We start from the raw sequence: 15,318 nt of genomic DNA, 5'->3' as shown, positions 1-15,318 counted from the left end.
ACCTTCTTAATAATATAACCTAATCACATGAATCTTAAATATTTTGTAGTTGGTAGCATACTTACGTTGTAAAGTACAGAACAAATTTGTTCTTTGGAACCAGCATATTACCTCATATATATGTACAGTGGTTAATGAAGGTATGTCTGATGACTAAGGCTAACTTTTAGGTACGGTATTTTTAGTAAAAGTCATGGACAGGCCATGGGCAATAAACAAAAAGTCACAACCTGTGACCTGTCCATGACTTTTACTAAAAATACCTGTGACTAAGTCTTACCTGCTGGGAGTGGGGGGCGCTCCTGAAGACTGCTGCTGGAGGGAAGGGGGGGCGCGTGGGGGCGATGCTTCTGCTGTGGGGGCCAGCCCATGGCCCCCTGCCGCTGCTGGGGGGGCGGCCCATGGCCCCACTGCCGCTCTTAGCGGTGAGCAGCCCAGGCTCCCCCACCCCTTGCCATGGTTGTGGGCAAGAGCGGCCTGAGACCCACACCACAAGCACTGGTCCCAGACCACTGCTCCAGGGCAGTGCTGGGGACCAGCTGCCTGGGGCTGCCATAGCAGCGGCTGGCCCCGCAGCTTCCCCAGCTTCTGGGGTGGCCTTGAGGTCAGCCACACCAGCGCTGCAAAATTCATGGAGGTCACAAAAAGTCACAGAAGCCATGACCTCCGTGAATGATTCACAACCTTACTGATGATCTCATTGCAACATGTGACTGTGTGGGTCTGCCAGGCAATATTAATGCTGGGCTCTGACGGGTTGACCTTTAGGCACAAAGGCCAAGATTATTAAAAATTGATGCCTACAGTTAGGTTCCTAAATTCATAATTAAGCATCTAAAATGGGCTGCTGCATGCTCAGCAGTTTTGAAAATCAGGTCTCCTGCTTAAGAGCCAAAATATTTGGGAGCCTAACTTTAGACATCTATTTTTAAAATATTGACTTAATGCCTGATGTTCATGTCTGAGATTATGTGTTATTAAGACTCCATAGTGGTCCATGAACTTCCATACTTATATTTCTTTCTCCCAGCTCCAGACAATTTCTTACTGGACAATTCAATATTTCTTTCATCAGGGAATGTGAACTTGTGTTTTGAATTTTCTTTACTCAGTGAGTTGTGAGAATGAAAGTGAATGAAGGGATAAGGCTTGGGGTTGAAATTAAGCCATTATGTTGGAGCTTCCGGCATCTCATGGTCCCTTCTTAGAGTTAATGTTTACACAAAACTCTCTTTATCCAAGACCATCAAATTCTGCTTACTCAGACAGCTGGAGTAGATTATGCATATAGCCAGGAGAAAGAATGTACTCTGACATTTATACTATACATTCTTGTAGCAAACACACACCATGGGACAGATATGTGCAAACAGACATATGTTGTATAGTGATCACAGACTTTCTAGCTACCACTATATTGAAGTTAATTTTCAGTATATTTAGCTACAGATATATCACGACTCTATAATGTCATGTCTATGAAATACACAGAGAGTGTTATGCAGATAAACATGATCTCACGTTAAAGGGCTATAATGACATCATGAGACCTACGTAAGCAAGAAACAGAACAGAGGATCCATTTTGCTTGGTGTTTTGTGAAAGCCTGTATCATAATAGAATGGAATAAGGCATGTAATGCTGACAGGGTTAAAACCTTGCTATCTTGCCCAATATATGCAAACTTAAACTTACTATTAAGCATATATAAATCTATCTGATTTATCCTTCATGAGTGTACATGTTCACACACTTGGAGTGGGATTTTTAAAAGTACTCGTCTAACTCCATCATTGACTCCAATGGGACGAGCATTAAGCCATTGTTGAGCACTTCAAAAAATCCTACCCAGAATAGAGATACAAATCTGCCTGTTATTCTCTGCAGTAGAAATTAAAGCTGAGCTGGCACTTCCATTCTAAAATTCCTATTTTCAGATATGTCTAATTTTCTCATTAATTATATTTTGGACTTTAATTTCTCTGCTTAATCTCAACTTAGAAGTGAGTATTTTTTAGAAAGTTTATTGGAAGTATATTGAGGCATTTGTCAAATGAGCAAAAATTATTTTGGCCAGTGAAGACATGTATCAGATGCTTTTTTTAAATAGAGAACTCAAAAACAGGTTTGTTTTTAAATTTCAAACTTAGCACATACATATCCTTCAGTGAAGATTATTGTTTTGGCAATGTTTTGGGGGGAAATCTTGACATTGAAATAAGTCATAGACATTTAAAATAATATACTGATCATGCACATCCATGATCTATTAATTCATACATTATTTGGACTATTGCTTTAAGAAAAATGCAGCAAGCTCTGGACATCAAGTGTTTTTAAAAAGCGCAGATATTTGATGTGATGAAGTTGTTCTCATTGCCACAAGTAATTCTTTTCAGATTTACAGTTATGTGAGGTTGAAGCCTTATTTTATCTCTTGAAGAATCTCTTCCGATGGGCAGTTAGTCCTCATTGCACTTCTCTCCTCCTCAGACTTGCTACCTCCTCATTTTTTATACTTTTCATTTAAATGTTTTAAAGGAAATTATATATATCACCATCTGGCCAAGTCACTGTATGAACGGCAGTCTGTTGTGAGTGGACTCAAGAGCTCAAGTGCTTCCGAGTCAATTGGGTCTAAGTAGAGTCTAGTCATTGCTTCCAGTTCTGGGACACTAGGGCATCCTCCCAGGCCTAAAACTCTTTTCAGATGCCTTTGTTTGGGATGTGGACACCACTGTCCAGCTACCTTAGACTCCAGAACAAGTATCTGAGACCTCCTGAGCACCCCATTCACTTACACAAGCTGCCTCAGTCCCACCTAGGGTATGGGCACTCAGGGCTTCTAGTTTAACCCCTCCAGAAACAACAGAGCAGGAAAACAAGGAACATAGGCTTAGCAAAGGAATTTCTTAAGCACAGTTACTTTATTCTTAGATCATTTGAGAGTTACAGATCTTCAGAAATAAAACAAGTGCTGAGACACTCCCTCCCCTAGACTGAGCTAACCCCTTCTTGTGAGTTTGTGGTTCATCAACATTTCAGTCTGAGCAGAGTTTCTCCTGCCCCCTGTCTCCTGACCGTCCTTTTTACATATGGTGATGACTAGTCCCCTGCACAGAGCAGAACCCCACTCTTAAATGGAGTCTCTGTCACTGTGTCATGTGCTCAAGCTGAGATGCTGTTGATCCCAGTCCTGCTTGCACTCCTGCTCCTTCAGCAGGCCTTTCTGTAGAAAAAACATTGTTCCATGAGGGTGGGCCATTAGTTGAGAGACAATCTAGACTATAAGCTCTCTGGGCAGGAACCACTGTTTTGTGTGGTGTTGGTATAGCACCTAACACAGTAGGGTCTTGGTCCACATCTAGTAGTTGTAGGCACTACTGAAATGCAAATAATAAATCAACAATAAATCAATCAAAGTTGATGGCCCCAGATTGCAGTCTTGATGGCTTCTCAGTGATAGTCCTTCAACGATGTGTCAAACACCTTTTCTGGGGAAGGCAGGTAGCTGGAATGCAGCATAACAGATTTGCCCTGGAGCAAACCCAGACTTGTGCAGTCACAGTGCTAATATTTCCACACACAGTACAACATAGAGTTAATATCTTGATACCATTGCAAAATTCCTCTTCCTCTCTCCCAACTCAAACCATGACTCACGCTTCCTCTTACTGCATCATACTGCAATTCCTCATCCTCACAACCCTTTGCTCTCATTTTTTATATTCTTCTTAGTAACTATTCTGTTTAATTTTTAATGTTGCTGCTGTGTTGCACAAAATACATAAATCTATGAAACAAAATTCATCTCTGGTATAAGCATAGTATGTTAATTCCAGAAAAAATTTGGCCCAGTTTGTTTTATCACTCCCTGACATGGGAATATGAATGCCATTTTTTGATTAAGGGCTTGTCTTTATGAACAGTTAATGCTCAGAAAGCTGGGGTGTAAACCCCTACCTTGCACTAGTCTGCCACACACCAAAAATTCTATAATCCTGTTTCAAAGCAGGATTGATCAAATCATACTACAGAACTTCTTAGTGTGTAGCAGCAGGGTTCACACGGACAGTTAGTGCATGGTAGATTTACACCACAGCTTGCCATACTGGAGTGTAACTATTCATATGGACAAGCCCTAAGTTATCCACTTTCTTTATATATAATCAGAAATTTAGGGCTGGAATGGACTTATGGACCTTAGGAAGTCACAGGTCCAGCCCTCTGCACTGAGGGAGGATCAACCAAACCTGGGCCATCCCTGACAGGTTGTTTTCCTATCTGTTGTTTAAAACCTCCAGTGATGGGGATTCCATAATCTCCCTTGGAATCCTATTCTAGCTATCTTTATAGTTAGTTAGAAAGTTTTTCCTAATATCTAACATAAATCTCCCTTGCTGCAGATTAACCCAATTACTTCTCCTACATTGGACTTGGAGAACAATTGATCACCATCCTCATTATAACAGCCCTTAATATATTTTGAATACTGTTATCAGGGCCTTCTCCCCTGACTCTTCTTTTCTCAACACTAACTATACCCAGGTTTTTTTCTTAAGCTTTCCTAAGATCAGGTTTTCTAAACCTTTTATTATTTTGGTTGCTCTCCTCTGGACTTAAAGTGTAGCACCCACAACTGGACACAGTGCTCCAGCTGAGGCCTCATCAATGCCAAGTAGAGCAGGACAGTTACCTCCCGTGTCTTACATATGACACTCCTATTAATACACTGCAGAATGATATTAGCCTTTTTTGCAACTGCATCACACAGTTAACTGATATTCAATTTATGATCCATTGCAGCCCCCCGCTCCTTTTCAGCTGTATTATCACCTAGCCAGTTATTCCCCGTTTTGTAGTTGCGCACTAAGTTCCGTCTAAGCTGCGTGGCTTCACAACAGCCTATTAAGTGCCATGCAGGCGCTCAAGGCTATGGCGGGGAAAGATTCCCCTCCCCCGGCCCAAACCCAGCCTGGGCCAGACCTTTCACAGCCGGGGAAGAGGTGCCTCTCCCATGGCACCGCCCCAGCCCAGTCATGACTGTGGAAGAAGCGCCTATCCCACGGCCCCAGCCCCAGAGCTGCCACAGCAGGGAGAGACGCTCCCCCCACCCCAGTGCTGCTGTGGGCAGAGAGCTGGGGGGAGTCTTCTCTCCCTGCTGTAGCCCCGGAGCAGCCTGAACCCCAAACTCCTCATCCCCGGCCCCACCCCAGGGCCCGCACCCCCTGCCTCAGCCCTGAGCTCCTCATCCCTGGCCCCATCCCGGAGACCTCTCCCCCAGCCATACCCCAACTGCCTGCCCCAGCCCTGACACTCCGAACCCCTTGGCCTCACCCCCACCACTTGAATTTTGTTATGTGCACCAATATGGACGTGATGTGTCACACATCACGTCCATATTGGTGGACATAACAAAATTCATTCCACACATGGGTGGGAAAAATTAGAGGGAACACTGGTTATGCTTTTTTTTTTCCTTCTTAGGGGAAGTACTTTGCACTTGGCTTTATTGAACGTCATCTTGTTGATTTCATACCAGTTTTCTGATTTGTCAAGGTCTTTTTAAATTTTAATCGTGTTCTCCAAAATGCTTGCAACCCTTCCAGTTTGGTGTCATCCACAAATTGTATGAGTATACTCTCTACCTTATTATCCAAGTCATTAATGAAAATATTGAATAGTAGTGGACTCAGTACGCACCCCTACACGACCGCACTAGATATGTCCCCCTCTTTCCCCAGTTTGACAGCAAACCATTGATTAACTACTTCTTGAATAGTCTTTCAACCGATTTTGCACCCACTATGATGTTTCCTGAGGTACCCAGGATTATGAGCCACCTCGCTACCGCCTGCCTTTAGTGTAAGGAAGCCTTCGTGTGTCTGGTGTGGGTCAGTTCCCCAATTCCACTGGCCAGGGCAACACAAGCATTTCCTTCTAGGCCTCACAGGTCCTGCATTTACTCAACAGGTTAGCAATAGGCACATCCCAACCCTTGAGCCCTCCAAGCATCTCCTCAGCATATCACAGATTTGCTGCTTCCAAAGAAACAGTTTGTGCCCGCTTATCACTTCCACCCCAGATCGCTGCTCTGCTTAACACACAGCACTTAACACACAGCATTTATAGTGAAATCAGTGTCAGTTTATTTAACAAAGCATAGAGATTCAAGTAGTAGCAAGCAGAAGTACTGGAAACAAAGAGGTATATATAAAACAAAATCATAAAGCCTAAACTTAATTAACAAGATGTCATGTCTTGTGGAATATTGCTCACCCAAAATCCCCACAGCATTTTACAGCCAAGCTGGCTGTGATCCTTTTATGAGACAAATGCTTAGTCAGCATGCCTCCCAGGCAAAGGATCCAGTGTCTTTTTTTGCCCCCCAAGATATACCAGTCCCATCCTTTCGTTTTATTCAGAAATAGGAAACCCCCTGCTGTTTTTCATTTTGTAGAATTCCTTTCTTGTAGATTTTGCAATCTCTCGTTTAGCAGCTGACTTGGTATGCAAATAGGCATACAGTGTGAGGTATGCAGTACCCACATAGCCAGACAGGAAAATAAGTGTCTGTTATCTCCTACCTGAAAGGAACATTTCTAAGGTATGTCACCTTCTGGTGATCTGCCTTAACTCCAAGACCCTGAGAATAGGAGTTGGGGGATAAGGTTCTGTGGCCTGCAACGTACAGGAGGTCAGACTACATGATCATAATGGTCTCTTCTGGCCTTAAAATCTATAAATCCAACATAATTTTCAGTATAGATACATAACTCCTTAAATGTAATGAATACATACATTTTGCAATGATTGTGTTGACAAGTTAAAGTAGTATGGGCTGGATGAATGGATTATAAGGTGGATAGAAAGTTGGCTAGATTGTCGGGCTCAATGGGTAGTGAGCAATGGCTCCATGTCTAGTTGGCAGCCGGTATCAAGTGGAGTGCCCCAAGGGTCAGTCCTCGGGCCGGTTTTGTTCAATATCTTCATAAATGATCTGGAGGATGGTGTGGATTGCACCCTCAGCAAGTTTGCAGGTGACACTAAACTGGGAGGAGAGGTAGATACGCTGGAGGGTAGGGATAGGATACAGAGGGACCTAGATAAATTAGAGGATTGGGCCAAAAGAAATCTGATGAGGTTCAACAAGGACAAGTCCAGAGTCCTGCACTTAGGACGGAAGAATCCCATGCACCGCTACAGACTAGGGACCGAATGGCTCGGCAGCAGTTCTGCAGAAAAGGACCTAGGGGTTACAGTGGACTAGAAGCTGGATATGAGTCAACAGTGTGCCCTTGTTGCCAAGAAGGCCAATGGCATTTTGGGATGTATAAGTAGGGGCATTGCCAGCAGATAGAGGGACGTGATCGTTCCCCTCTATTCGACATTGGTGAGGCCTCATCTGGCGTACTGTGTCCAGTTTTGGGCCCCACGCTACAAGAAGGATGTGGAAAAATTAGAAAGAGTCCAGCGGAGGGCAACAAAAATGATTAGGGGACTGGAACACATGATTTATGAGGAGAGGCTAAGGGAACTGGGATTGTTTAGTCTTCGGAAGAGAAGAATGAGGGGGGATTTGATAGCTGCTTTCAACTACCTGAAAGGGGGTTCCAAAGAGGATGGATCTAGACTGTTCTCAGTGGTAGCAGATGACAGAATAAGGAGTAATGGTCTTAAGTTGCAGTGGGGGAGGTTTAGGTTGGATATTAGGAAAAACTTTTTCACTAGGAGGGTGGTGAAACACTGGAATGCGTTACCTAGGGAGGTGGTGGAATCTCCTTCCTCAGAAGTTTTTAAGGTCAGGCTTGACAAAGCCCTGGCTGGGATGATTTAGTTGCAGATTGGTCCTGCTTTGAGGGGGGGGGGGGTTGGACTGGATGACCTCCTGAGGTCTCTTCCAACCCTGATATTCTATGATTCTATGACCTGTGGTCGACTGACTCTCTGTAGAGACCTTACATGCTACCCTTCAATGAACTATTATGCAAGTGTCCAACCCAGTTGATCCCTGTAAAATCCTGTGTATCTCCTTGCTCCCTGCCAGTTGGCACCAAGATGTCAGGATCCCAACACAGGCTGTCAATGCCAAGGGTCAGAGTAGGGACAAACCTGAGTCAAGAAGTAGCAAAGGAGTGGGTAGTCAGGTTCCAGGTCAGGCTGATACCCAGGGCTAGAGTCTGAGTCAGGTCTCCGGGTCCGAGTCAGAAGGTGAAGACCAGATCAAGCTAAGATCAAAGCCAAGAGTTCAGGAGCAAGGAATGGACGTGGCAGGTACATTAAATATACACAGTTGCCTGGGCACTCCCTGGAATGTCCGTTAGTTTTATATAGGGCAGGGAACCAATCAGGAGTCAGGGGGCTGCTATCTCAGACCCCTTGAGGTGGGACTTCCTATGGTCTGTCTCTGCAGCAGGTCATGGGCAGTGAAGTGCATGCCAGTTACAGCTGCCACAGGTGGCAGCATGGAGATGCCAACTGCCTAACAGCTCTGCAGGCCTGGGTTCTAGCCCCACAGGGCCTTACATTACCCCACACACACAAAGTGTCTGCTGCCGACCCAGGTCAAGGGCATGGAATTGTTTGGATGGGCTTCATGGAAGGCTGCCACAAGGCCCGGGGTATGGAATTGGGACATGTGCTCCCAGGATCGCTCTTATGGACCATAGCCCTTCCAGTCCGCAAGGTACCAGAGGAAGCCATGTCCAGTTTTTGAGTCCAGTATCTCATGGACCTCATACCCATCATGTCCTTGGATCTGCAGCAGAGGGAGTGGTGGCAGAGCCTGCTGAGCAAATGGGTTGTCGATGTAGGGTTTTAACAAGGATACGTGAAACACTGGTTATATTTTGAGGGATCTGGGTAACTGAAGCTTCACAGTCACTGAGTTAATTACCTGGCTGATGGGATATGGCCTGAGATATCAGTGGTCCAGTTTATGACATGGCCAGTTGCACTTTTTGGCCAACGGTGAATGCTGGACCTTCTTGGCGCTGGCAGTCAGTATGCTGCTTATAGTCTTCCTTGGCCTTGTTCAAGGAGGCCTTGATAGCTTGAGTTCTTCTTGGACCTTGTGGATCTGCCGCACCCAGTCGGCAGCTGTGGGATTGGTGGAATTGACTGGTATGGTCAGATGAGGACAGAAGTGGAAGTGCATTTTGCGTACAACGCAGGCTCTATCAGTTATCCTGGTGGAAATTCATGAAGAAGCACAGGTATTCTTCTAACACTCATTCGGATTGACCATCAGTTTTTGGGTGATAGGCGATGGATGTGTAAGTGCTGTCTCCTAAGCAACTACAGGGTTTCATGCCAAAACTGTGACACAAACTGTGGACCCCAATCAGTTGTGACTCACTCCAGAAGTCCATGGAGATAGATGACATGAGTCACCAGGAACTGAGCCATTTCTTCTGCAGAGGGCAGGTGTGCTGTGGGGACAAAGTGGACCATTTTTGTCAACTGGTTGACCACAGTGAGGACTACAGTGTGCCCATTAGACACAGGGAGCTCGACTGTGAAGTTCAGGGTAATGGCCACCCATTGTCTAGATGGGGTCTCAGAAGACATTAGAGTTCCAAGGAGTTTTGAATGCAGTGGCTTGGTGTGGGCACATGTCTCACAGGAATCAATGTATAAGTGGATTGTTGTGTGCATTTGGGATCCACCAGAAGGAGCGGTTGGCCACAAAGAGGGTCTCAAGGTGCCCCAGATGGCCTGCTAATGGCGAGTAATGACAGAGCTGCCGTACTTCTAACTGGGGAAGTCCTGGCAGAATGTACAAATGGCCCTTGACATAGAGCAAGCCAGCCTGGACCTGGTTTTACCCCAAACTAGCTGTCTCAAGTTTCTTGGGAGGGAGCTCCTCTTCTGTAGATGAGCAGATCATTGACATGAGGTCTTGGGGAATTGTGGCATCCAGTAAGTTCCGGGGCTTAAGAATGTGTGGGGACTCCATGTGCCGGGGGTGGGATCTTGTGGCTGATGGGATATTCCCCCTCTTCAAGACAAGGCACTGGCTGTCTTGTTCTATATCCCCCAATGGTACATGATTGTGAAATTGAAGCCTGTGAAGAACAGAGCCCAGCAAAGCTGCCTCTGTTTCAGTGCTTTAGCTTGGCAGAGGTACTTTAAGCTTTTAAGATCTGTGTATACCTGTACTGGGTCCCAAGGACCCTCCAGATAATGGTGCTGCTCTTTAAAGGCCGCTTTGATAGCTAGAAGCTCTTTATGTAGAATTTTGTAATTCTGTTCAGCTGGAGCGACCTTCCACGCATAGTAGGTGCAAGGGTGGAGGTGCTGTTGGGGACCATGTATTTGAAGAGAGTATAGCCCCACCTGCCACATTGGATGTATCTGTCTCAACGACAAAAGGTAGTGCCAGGTTGGGATGGAACTTGAATCGGGTCACTGGTAAAGGTCAGTTTGACCCAGTCAAATACTTGTTTGGCCTCCAGAGACCAGGTAAAGGTAGATTTCTTTGGGGAAGATGCACTGTCATTGGGGTGATTTGGCCTGACAACCCAGAGATGAAGCACCTGTAAAAATAGTGAACCCCAGGAAGCATTGCAGCTCTTTGATATTGGGGGGGATGTGTTGTTCAGGATCCTTGGAAAAGATGAGGATATTATGCAGGTAGACTACAATGTACTGGTCTAGGACATCATGGAATAACTTTTTTACAAAGTGCTGGAATGTTGCAAATGGCATTACCAGGTATTCATAGTGGCCTTACTGTGTTCGAAAAGCTGTCTTCCATTCATCCCCAGTTTGAATTCGAACCAGGTTGTAGACCCATCCACAGGTTGAGTTTTGTGGCGGAATTCATTACAATTCTCCTGGAACACAGAGAGGAGACTGGACTTTAAGGTGCAAGTAGTGCTCACCATGCCTGGGACATGCCTCAGTGAGGAGTGGGGAGCATTATCTCAGGACTTGCCCAGGCCAACCCCTTATACCGGGGTCATGTTAGAGCTCCTGATGGGCAGCTGACAAGAGTATGGCCAGATCCCCCACAATAGAAACATAGCCTGAGGTGGCAACAGCACCGTTTTTCCTCAGGAGTCACATGGCAGCGGGTGCTATCCAGCTGCATGGATTTGGGGTTAAGGTTGGAGACAAGTACCAAGGGGCACCAGTCGAGTGGTAACACCAGAAGCCTTCCTTTCCTCTCATAATTTGCCAAGTCTATTGTCAATGCATATGAAAGATATCTAGGTTGGGCGGGCCTCCACATGAGCTAGCTCATCCTTAATCTCCTTGCGTAGTCCCCACCAAAACTGGTAGACCTGGGCCACTACATTCCACTCAGTGTTGGAAAGTAGTCACCAAAAGTAGGTGGTGTAGGAGGAGGTCAGTCCCTGCCCCTACTGCAGTTTGCAGTTTGCTAAGCAGACACAGTGGGGATCATCAAATATAGCAGAAAATACCCGAAGAAAGGCATCCCAGTTCAATCGTGTCTGGCTTGCTCGTTCAAGTAGGGGCAAGGCCCAGTCCAATGCATCTCCTGTCAGGAGGCTAACAATGAGTCCCACTTTTGCAAGGGGGGTAGAACTGGGGGAAGAGCAGAAACAGAAGGTGGCATTGGTGGTTAAACCCCTGGAACTTTTGGCAGTCCCCATTCAAATGTTCTGGGAGGGGGCCTGGCTCCAGTTACAGTGCAGTGTTCTCATTCTGCAGCCTGGTCACCTGTTCTCATAGCTCTGGTTATCTGTGGCATGCTGTGCCAGTTGGGCCCACACTGTCATGTTTTCTTCATGGAACTGGGTGGCTTGCCTGTGCAGAGCTTGGTTCTCTTCTACGAGGTGCGATACTTGGTTCAAGACATGGGGAGCTCCTCCTGGGAGTCGTCCAATACCCTCTGGAGCATGCTGGCCAGTGAATGGCCCACTGCCTCCATGCTGCCCTCGGGTAAGCCTTCAGCATGGCCTAGAGTGGTCTAGACAATCTATCAGGATCCCAGCACAGGCAGTCAAGACTAAGGGTCAGAGCAGCAGCAAACCTGAGGCAGTGGAGTGCGTAGTCAGGTTCCAGGCCAGGGTCGATACTGAGAGTCTGAGTCAGGTTTCACGGTCTGTCAGAAGGCAAAGTCCAGATCAAGTGAAGGTCAGAGTCAGGAATGGTCATGGCAGCTATAGGATATCCATACTGTTGCCTGGACGCTTCCTGGAACTTCCCTTAGGTTTATATAGGGCGGAGAGCCAATCAGGAGCCATGGGGCTACTGTCTCTCAGACCTCTTGAGGTGGGACTTCCCATGATCTTTGTCCACAGTTGGGCTGTGGAGTACAAGCTTGTTGCAGCTCCTGGAGATGTCAGCTGCCTGGCAGCTCTGAGGCTTTGGGTCTTACACGGGGATCCTGTGGTCACACCTAGCTTATAGTAGTGTCATCTAGATCTCATTTCCCTAGTTTGCTTATGAGAATGTCATGTAGCACAGTGTCAAAAACCTTACTAAAATCAAGATATATTTTATCTACAGTTTTTTTCCTATCCCCTAAGCTAGTAACTCTGTCAAAGAAGGAAATTAGTTTGCTGTGGCATAATTTGTTCTTGACAAATCCATGCTGGCTATTACTTATCAACCTATGATCCTCTAGGTGCTTACAAATGGATTGTTTAATAATTTGTTCCAGTATATTTCCAGGTATCAAAGTCAGGCTGACTGGTCTGTAATTCCCCAGGTTCTCTTTATTATGCTTTTTAAAGATAAGCTGTTTGCCCTTCTCCACTTCTCTGGGACCTCACTCATCCTCCATGAGTTCTCAAAGATAATTGCTAATGGTTCCGATGTTGCTTTAGCTACTTCCTTAAGTACCCTAGGGTGAATTTCATTAGGGCCTGCCGACTTGAATACATCTAATTTATATAATCTTTTACCTGTTCTTTCCCTATTTTGGCTTGCATTCCTTCCCCCTTGTTGAATATATGGTCACACTTAACTTTTTTAGTAAAATAGACCTCAAACACCTCAGCCTTCTTAATGTCATCCGTTATTAGCTCCCTCCCTACTAAATAATACTAAATGTTTCTCTTTCTGCTAATGTAGTTATAGAACCTGTTCTTATTGCCTTTTATTTCCCTTGCTAGGTGTAACTCACTTTGTGCCTTACCCTTTCTGATTTTGTCCCTACATACTTGTGCTATTCCTTGGTATTCATCATTAGCAAGTTGTCCAGGTTTCCACTTTTTGTAGGGTTGGTTTTTGATTTTCAGGTCATTAAAGAGTTCCATATATATACACTCACAGATGTGTGTCCAGTACATACACACACCAGTGGAAGATGTATTCTGTTGAAAGGGCGTTTTGTGGGGCAGTGAGCTCTATCCTGATTTCTAGCCAGAACATTTTTGCTCTGGTTTTCTTCTTTTGTGATGTTTGAACTTGTTTCCTTGAAATTTTGGCTCAAGGGCTGAATTATAGTCCAAAAAAATGAAGCAGCAGCTCAGCAGCTAAATTATAGGAGACTAACGGAAGACCTTGTCTACACATGGAGTTATTCCAGAATAGCTATTCCTGAATAACTCTCTATGTGGACACACTTATTCTGAACTAAGTATGCCTTGTTCCTGTTCCGCTTTGAAAATGGATTAAGCTAAACAGGAACAAAGCACTCTTGTTATTCAGGAATAGCTATTGTGCTTTAAACTCACGTAAACCTTAATCCAAATTAACTTTAAAATACCAACAAACCCTAGCAATTCAGAAAGAACAGGCCTCTGAAGGTAAATGTGTCTATAACAGAACCTAGATGTGGGGGTAGGTCCTCTGCCTTTGTAGACATATGTATGAGAAATACATCACACTGTACTCTCGCCCTGTATGGCTGCATAAACATAAATATCTGATCCTTCCACCTTTTTCCCTTAAAAGCTGTTAACCCATGCACAGGTAACTTTCCAGCTTGGAGGAAAATGCCACAGCCCATTCTACCCTCCCCTTGCTCAACTGGATTTTGTTTCAGGATCTGTGGGTCAAAATACAAACAAAGAATATTTTTCAAATTATGAAGCACTTTATTTATTTAAGTCTTAGTACTTTTATCTGCCTAACTGCATTTTCCCTTTGTATTTAAAGTATTCCCATGGGAGAAAGAGGGTTAGTTTTCCAGGTTCAAAGAAGACCCCAAGAGAGCAATCATTCACATCTTGGAATTTTAATGAGTTTTGTAAATTACTTCAAATCTGGTACATTAAATTCAGGCCTGTCCCCTCTAATATTCTCTTTAGGAGATAATGCTCCCCCAGTCCCAGTGTGAAAAAAATTAATCCTCTTGAATGTTAATAACACTAACGTGATTAGGTGAGCACGTTAAACTGAAAACCAATAATGTTAAAGAACAAGGGAAAATGAAGCCACTCTCTTACCAATCAGATTTTTTTAATATAAATTGTTTAGAATTCTTTTATATATTATTATTTTTCTTGCTGTGATTTCAGTGCAGCAACTTCTGTTGGTCGAGGCTAGTCCTGGGTTGGTCGTAGCTGTGGGTAGAAGCTCTGTGCCTCATCATAGCTAGTGCTCCTAGTACCTTACTGGGTGAGGCTGGGACAAGAATGCTGTGAGCTTCTTTTGAGGCTAACACTCCTACACAACTTCCTGGGGCTTCTCCTGAGAGGAGAGACTAGAACAGAAGTAGCTATAAAGTTCCCATACAGCCAGCACATACACAGTGACCCGTGGAATCTGTTATATAAATAGATAGCGGAATAGTGTCTGTCAATATACCACATGCTTCAAAGCGGAAAGTGCTTGAGGCATTAGGTCCTGACCTGTAGAAATAGAAATTCCAATTTGAATAATTATATTAACCTAGCATTTTTCATTGGATGTAATATTCTGGCATTATTATTTTTCTAGCATCAGATATACTATTCTATCATAACCGAGCATTCATGGGGTAATTGAATTACTGTCATAAATTGTATCTAAAAGCCTCAAATCCAACTAATAAACAGTGGCACCCCAGTATAGTGAAGAGGATATGTTTGGTTTTGTTTTACTCAAAACCTGAGATTCTAAAATGAAGGTGCTTATAAAGAGCAAGGTGATGTTATAAGTGGGAGAAGATTATTTTTACCTACCTGGTAAAAATAATCCCTTTATTTCTGCACTTGGGAGTTGTGGAATATAATCTCTTTGCCTCCTATGATTGCATAGGGCACTGATGGCTGTATACAAGGAAGAGAAGTCTTAGGAAAACACATCTTTGTTTGCCTTGGGAATCATTGTAGCAAGGCCTGGTCCCCTTCTCTTTCCATTGTGAATAGCTTCAGTAAGACCCGGAGCAGCCAAGGAGTCCTCTTTATCCCTCTCTTG

At 44.5% G+C, this 15,318-nt stretch overlaps 1 protein-coding gene across 13 annotated transcripts in view; it reads left to right on the top strand.

Moving 5' to 3' along the window:
* The window catches only part of ERC1 (ELKS/RAB6-interacting/CAST family member 1), a 546,952-nt gene that overhangs the window by 507,420 nt on the left and 24,214 nt on the right, over positions 1-15,318 (top strand). The window lies entirely within an intron of this gene.

Source organism: Lepidochelys kempii, chromosome 1, assembly GCF_965140265.1.
Source record: "Lepidochelys kempii isolate rLepKem1 chromosome 1, rLepKem1.hap2, whole genome shotgun sequence".
In the NCBI taxonomy this organism is placed as follows: domain Eukaryota; kingdom Metazoa; phylum Chordata; order Testudines; family Cheloniidae; genus Lepidochelys; species Lepidochelys kempii.
The sequence above is the reverse complement of the archived record's forward strand: the minus strand, read 5'-3'. Positions and strand labels throughout refer to the sequence as shown.